We start from the raw sequence: 7508 nt of genomic DNA on the forward strand, positions 1-7508 counted from the left end.
AGCGTCTACGTTGGCTACCAGAACCTCTGATCTGCACTGCTGAGATTTGGAGAAGGTCCTCTCTAATCTCCTCCCTGAGTTTCTTATGGTTCTCATCTATCTTATCCTCCAGTTTCTGTAGACGTGTTTCTACAGCTGCGATCCTGGCGTGTGTTGGGCCATGCACAGCATCTGCATATGCTCGGAGCTTCTTTGCCATATCAAGCACTGTTTCCTCCATGTCCTCCCGCTTCATTACTGCTAAAGCAGAAGCGTATTCTAATGGCCCGAGTCGAATAAGTTTTCGCCACATCACAGATGTACATGATACCAAGTCTGGGTTTCTAGTGTTTATATCATCTGAGAAAACCATCTCTGCCACTGCCATTTCTCTCAAGCGTTGAATGCCTTGTTCTATGGTCTTCCATGGGGTTTGCTGCATATAGAGATCATCTGCACACAAGTATCTTTCTGCCACACTTCCTAGGACCCGTATCCAGAGACTGCAAGGACTAGCCTCTCTCACCATCTCCTGGTCGATGACTGGATCATGTGACAGGGATCCCAGATGCCTCGCTTCAGTGCCATCCAGAATTGTAGCCTCGCCTGCAGCATCCCAAAGACGGACTAACCAACTAATTATAGATTCATCAGGTTGTCGCCGGTAATCTTTTCTTAGGCCCCGAAGGTCCTTCAGGGAAAAGGAATCAATATTTGCTTCTGATCCTGTGCTAGAAGCTTTGGCTTCTGATTTTGGTGAAGGTCCTTCTCTTGGGTCATCATCGTCCACTGGTCGATCGGTTTTGACTGTATGCTTCTTTGCCGGAGCAACTGCCAGGGGCTTTGGCTTACTGTCTGCTTTAGCTGCCAACTCAGGCTCAGGTTCTAGTCTAGCTGCTGGCTTCATAACTGGGGTGTTGACTGCAGCCTGAGTGACTGGGGTGGCTGTTGATTTGTATCCCTTCCCCCCTGCCTCTGTCTGCTGCCCTACAGTCTCTAGCAATGTGCGATAAGCATATGCCAGGGCCCAGCTTACTGCAGCCATCTTCTCCCCCTTAGAGCCATCATGGTACCTCTCTTTCAGGTATTTCCCCAACTCCACTGGATTCTGAATTTGTTCCCGTGGAAAATCCCAGACTACAGGGTCAGAGAATTCCTTGAGGAGTTGGCCCATATCCTCCCATTCTCCACACCACTCAGGATTTCCTCTGCCTGGGTCAGGAGTTTTATCAGCCCCTCTAGAAATCTCAGCCCATATTCTAGAGAAGCTGCAGACTGTATAGAGGAGGCTTACCAGATGACATACCAGAAAGATGGTCTCTTTAACACTCAGGGGAAACTCAACATTCTCCAACAATGATTTAACCGATTCAGAGGAGAAGAAGGAAACGAAAGACTGCAACGCTTCATCCTCTGCTCCTCTTCCCACAAACAGGGTGAACAACCATAACCATGACCCATACATAGTAGGAAAAGATCTCAGCACCTTTATAAACTTCCTACAAATGATTATGATTAAACCAAGGCCAATAGCTACTCTAATCCGTGTCCCTCTGCTGTAAAAACTGCGTATTAGTGACAATATTGGGGCTATCTCTGGATATGCAAATAAACCTAAGGACCACAAAGGTATTAAGACCTCAAAGAAGCCTAAGGATCCAAAACACAGCAAGGCCCCCATCCCAAGAGACATGAGGTCAAACAGCATAATTACTGACTGCTAAATATTAATCAGTACAGGGTTTTTCCACTCTCTCGTGCCCCACGTATGGGCGCCAATAAGTTTGTGGTGGTTTCAGGCAGATTTTGGGAGAAACCCTCCCCCGGGGCCCCCCTCCCCTCCTCCAACTGGTTCGGGAAAAAAGATTTCCTCAGAGAGAAGTGGAAAAAAACCTGTTTATTAAACAGGCAAAGCACTCCCAGCACAATACCCGATGACAAGAGCTTCGTGCCGCTTACGGAGGGATAACAAACTTAAAGAAAGTCTCCTCGAGGGTCGTCACTGTGCTCCACCGCTCCGTCTCCGCTGGCGCTGGGAGAAAAGGAGATGTGCAGGGCTGGTCTTGGTGGGGTGGGTCCCCTGTGGAGGCCCCCGGTGCTTCCCCAGGTCCTTAGTCCAGAGAGGTTGGAACAGTTCCGAGGAGAGGACAAAAAAAGCAAAAAGGAAGGAAAAAAAAGGACAAAAAGAGAAAAAAGAAAAAAAAAGCAAAAAGCTTCAGCTATTCTACAGCGTCTAACTACGCTAGCACTAAACTAACTAACTGCCAGGGAAAAACAACAGAGCTTCTTTCGTCTTGCCGTGTTCCAGCTCCCCCGCTTCAAGGTCACTCCGATGAGCAGGGTTTTCCTGGGGAAAAACAAACCGCGCTTGCCCTCCCCCCTGCACCCAACAGACGATTGGGGATACACAGTCACCCCATGACACAGACAAAAAAAAAAAAAAAGAATAAATTAATTTCAAACATGGATTTCAGTTACATATGTGCTCCATAACATTGATAAAATCATTACTAAGAGTTACGTAACATAGGTTAAGGAAATATGACAGGATGAAATTACATGATTAATAAATCTCCTTACAGTAAGATTTGCTTTAAAGAGGGGAAAAATCCACCATGTTTTCCTGTCTCACATTGCACAGAAAAACATAAAATCAGTTACCTAATATGATTGGTCTGAAAATCCAAATGACATGGATCTTGCAATGTTTCAGATCCAACCATCTGAAGTAAGAACAATGTTGAGGGCTATAATGGATCAGTTTACAAGGCTGCAGTCATAGGCCTCCATGAAATCCATTTTCACTTAATTAGCTTTCTAATTTTTCAAGTAAAATGTACTAGTTTTGGATCATATCCAAGAATGAGGACACAGTAATAAAAAGATTCAATACATTTTGCATAGTCTTCACAATTTTAAGTCACGATGCTATTTTAGCAAGCATTGACACGTTTTCCCTCATGTTCTCTGTTCCTCCCCATTTTTTGGCACTATAATGAAAAATCTTCTCCCCCTACTTAAAAGCACCTTATGATATCCATGTCTCTGCAGATATTCTGCAGCAAGTTAAATACATGAAATATTTCTGTGTGACAAAACTACTGTTTGCTGAAATTACATTCTGCTACAGCAAAAAGACACTTTTCAAGGTGCAGCACTATTAAATGTCTTTCAGCATCTTCTGAAAGGGAAAAACATTCCCTAGTGTAGCACTTACCTTCTCTTTTTCAGTGCAACTACCACGGTCCAGTGCTTGACCACGTCTCAGCTGATTAACTCAGGAGCATGAGAAGCAGCAGCTGAGATAACCACTGAGAACAGCGTCTGCTCAGGTATGTCACAAAGTCACTTTTCTGCGTTTCTGGCAAAGTGTACAGAGATTTTTCTTAAAGTTAAGCCTAACTGCATTTCACATATTTTTTGTTTACCTCTAAAGTTCATGTCAATAGGTAAAACTGAAAACAGAGATAAAACTTGTGCATTTCTGAATTTGTTTGGGTAACAGCTAGAACAACTCATCTCACTTTCATGGTCTCAGGCAGAGAATCGGAGGAGGCTCAAAAGGATTATCTGTGTGTGTCTTCCTCTTTCCCCTACATGTTCCTATTACACTGCCTTTGGAAAAAGTAATTAGAAATAAAAACTACTTTGTAGAAATACCATATTTATATTTTCCCCCTAACAAGCTATATAATTTTGTGAGGAGCTGGTGGCGGTGGCAAGTGTTATTTTCTATCAGTTGTAGATCTATGTGATCTCCTACTAAACACTTCCTTTTCACAAAAAGTAAGAGGGCTATCTGGACAAAGAACCTCTAGTTTGAAATTCCTAATGTTTTTCATTTTATCACATTGGAGTGTAAGATAGCAGTTTTACCTGCAGCCATACAGTGATTTGGATTGGATACTATTACTATTAGACACACTGCCCACACTCTAGGTATGTAGGTAGAAGTAATCAATTAAATTACCAGCAAGACGTTGAGATGATACAGCGGAAACTGCTTTGTCAAATTTACAAGAAACTTAATTAACCTCGGTTATCCAACTTCCGAAGTTCTTTAAAAGTTGTTTCTGTCAAAGAGTAGTCAGTAACACCCCATAATACATTTTACTCAAGTAACCATGATAGCATGGATGAATGCAGTCAAAATCAATATCCTCTTCTAGAGGCAAATTGCTCTAGTTGCCATAGGGGTTGACTCTTATCTGTAGAAACCTGTGTTTCATAAGAGTGCCTTTGCATATGTTTTTGAGTTGAGTTCTGCTTCTGTTAGTGCAGAAAGTTTTCCATCATAATTACTGCTTTTACAGTTTTGCTAAGGATAAGTGGTAGACTGTGGTGGTGCAGAACTGTTTTATTAGGTTTTTATAAGAAGTTTATGTTATGGTTCATTTCACTGTATCCCCAATGTTGTAACCCTTTTTGTGTTTTCTGTATAATAAGGTGTTTTGTGTCAGTCCTCCCACCTTCCTCGCTCTGGGGCAGCCTGTCTCTCCAGGAGCCCTCCCAGATTGCAAAATCTCAGGGAGAGGGCTTCAGGTGATAGGCCCCCTGGGGAGAATTCCTTTCCTCTGGATTTTAGTGGTCCAGGGCTTAGGGGTAGGCACACCTTGTTACCCCCTGAATCCCCTGGATTTGTTGTCTTGTTGTATCCTCCCTGGAACCCCTCCCCCACTTATAAGGGGTAGGAGGGAGTTTCAAGCTCTCTCAGCTCGGAGCTCGTCAGCTAATAAACATCTTTTAACCTGCTAAGCGGAGAGCCAGCCTTTTCTCTTCTGCTGCTGCTGTTGCTGTCATGACACAATTGGGTCCAGCTGCTAAGCCGAGAAGCCGAAACGAACTGGGACCTTCTGTGGCTGGGTTGACTCGAGCTAGCCGGAGGTCATCTCCCGCCTGGTGCGGGACGAAACCAGACACAGTAGACTTTACTGTTTGTCTTCTTTGATTTCATTGGAGTGCTAGGTCCTAGATGGTTTATACCATGGGTCAAGTTGTGGTCTACCATTCTTCTACCATTCTGTTCTTCTCCACTAAATAATTCCCTCTCTGCTACTTTTTAAATCACAGGAACTTTGGATAATAACAATGATCCTGTTAATGTTTTAATTCATGTTCCAGTTTCATATTGCAGATATTCTGGGTACAGAGCCACACAGAGAGAAGCGAGAGCTGGAATGTTCTCTGCCTCTGCTGAAGCTAGTTTTAATCACCAGAGTGAGCCAGCACCTAACATATTGAATATGATGGCTTAAGGCCCAAAAATCAAAGGGCTGAAGAGCAGAAGAGACCAAGAGACTCTCTTATGCTGACCTCTGCCTTCTATAGGTTTTTTGGTTTTTTTTTTTAACACTGAGCTGCCTGGTGTAAACACAGCCACTGGCACATGCAGTGAGCCCTCCTGCTGGAGTTGGCTTCCTTGGGTCTTGGAAGGGGCTTGTTGGGCGTTGGGTTTCTTCCTTCATTTTACTTATAGAATTTTTTCCCATAAGTTGTTAGGAAACTAACTACTGGGTACTTAGGGGTACTTAAGAAAAAAGTTGCTAAAATCGGGAGATGAGTGTAGCATCTGGCTACACTTCTTTTGTCTCTGGGAGTTTCTCTTGAAGGGGGAAGATACCGTGAGTTTTGGGAGGAAGAGAAGGACAGGGCTCAGGGCAGCTGCTCTCTCTCACTCTCAGCATCAGAAAGAAGAGGGTCAAGTTGTTGTTTACTGTGGTGAGAATTCACTGTCACCACCAGAGTGCAGTACTAGGGGCCTACCACCATCTGCCCATGTGTCCAGGAATCCTGAGCTGGCCTTCTCCTGCCCTGCTGGAGCTGGGCTAGCCCTGTCCCACCCCCACCGCTTCTTCAGCACTGCTCTGGGTCTTTCTACGCTGTAGCCCCGCAGCAGCTGCCCTGCCAGGACATCCTGCAGCCCCAGCTACCACCGCAGAGCTTCTGGTACATCTCATCCACCAGCCCAGGATTTTGGCTCATTCCTGCCATTCCAGCCTGGTGGTCCTCAGAGTCATGCAGGGGCACCGTGGTCAGACTGCCCCCGGGTTTTGTGAAGCAAAGGCTCTCCTCCATCACTTCCCGTCTCGGCTGAGAACGCTGTCACAAAGTTCCTGGTTCTGTTTTGTTGTTAATGCCATAGTTATTGTTTGTTTGCCTTGTTACACATACTAGTAAAGAACTGTTATTCCTATCCTCACATCTTTGCCTGAGAGACCCTTAATTTCAAAATTATAATAATTTGCAGGGAGGGGGTTTACATTCTCCATGGCAAGGGAGGCTCCTGCCCTCCCTTGCCAGGTCAGGCTTTAATTTGAGTCCTTGCCCTTCTTCTGTCCTTCATCATAATAAGGTAATTAGACCCACAACTTAGACTTGTTGGCCAAAGGGAAGGTTAACATAAAATGTTGATGAGAGTCATATTTCCCTTGGGACAGAGAAGTGTTCTGAGAGAACTCCTTTTTCTCCATTCCACTATTTCCATTTATTTCCATTACTCTGACACAAAAAGCAGTCCTACTTCTCAGTAGGACTTCAAAACACAGTAAATTCAGTGAAGATACAAACTGGTTAAATTAGGAGCAAATGCACGGAAACAAATTAATTGGAAAAAAAAAGTGTTGCTATATTTTCATTGTTTAACATTATTCTAATATTAAAAAATAGTACCTTTTTTTTTTAAATATGGCTGGTGGAATTGTGTAATTTACTGCCTTGCAAGTGTTTTTGGTGTTTTGGTGTCTAAATTTTTCTAGATTAAAAAAAAAAAAAAAAAAAAAAAAAAAAGGCAGATTTCTGTATGGGTAACCAGTATCTAGAGCTAGCAAGAAAGCTTCATTCTCTATTTGTTGAAGATACATATGAATTTTAAAGTAGTAGAAAATAACTGCAATTTTTTTTCTTATTGTGATTTTTTTTTTTTCCCCCTAACTTGGATTCTACTGAAGGTATTTTTTGGAATAGATGCTACATGAGTGATTCTGGGCAGAGGTTTCTTTGGTTTGAGGTTTCTTTGGTTTAAGTATAGCACTCTTTAGAAAGACATCTAATCCAAATGAGGAATGACTATCTGTCATTTTTTTGGTCTTTATTTGTAGAAGGCAAATGCCAAGCTTCACAGAAGTCAGACTGCATTTTAAAATTAATCCTGTTCCAAGGCAATGAATTTTTATTTGAATATATTCAATGAAACCCCATTTATGTAGATCTTTGCAACCTGGAAATTCTACCAAAATTAATCCCATGGAAGTTCCAGTAAAATGTAAATCCTAATTCACTTTGTGAGGTGGAAAGGAATTTAAGTTCCAATACAATAGTTTGTACATCACAAACTTGTGGGTTTTTTTTTTTTTTTTTTTTTTTTTTTTTTTTTTTTTTTTTTTTTTAATTGCCTGACTGAATTTAGCTCCATTTTGCTGTGTTGATCCTATTTTCCAATGGTAAAAACTTGGTCATGAATTTTTGCCTTTATTTTCTGGAGGCTAGAATTCTTCTCAGTATATCCCTGAAGCACATGTTCTATATTAAAC

Source organism: Hirundo rustica, chromosome 2 (assembly GCF_015227805.2).
Source record: "Hirundo rustica isolate bHirRus1 chromosome 2, bHirRus1.pri.v3, whole genome shotgun sequence".
Classification (NCBI taxonomy): domain Eukaryota; kingdom Metazoa; phylum Chordata; class Aves; order Passeriformes; family Hirundinidae; genus Hirundo; species Hirundo rustica.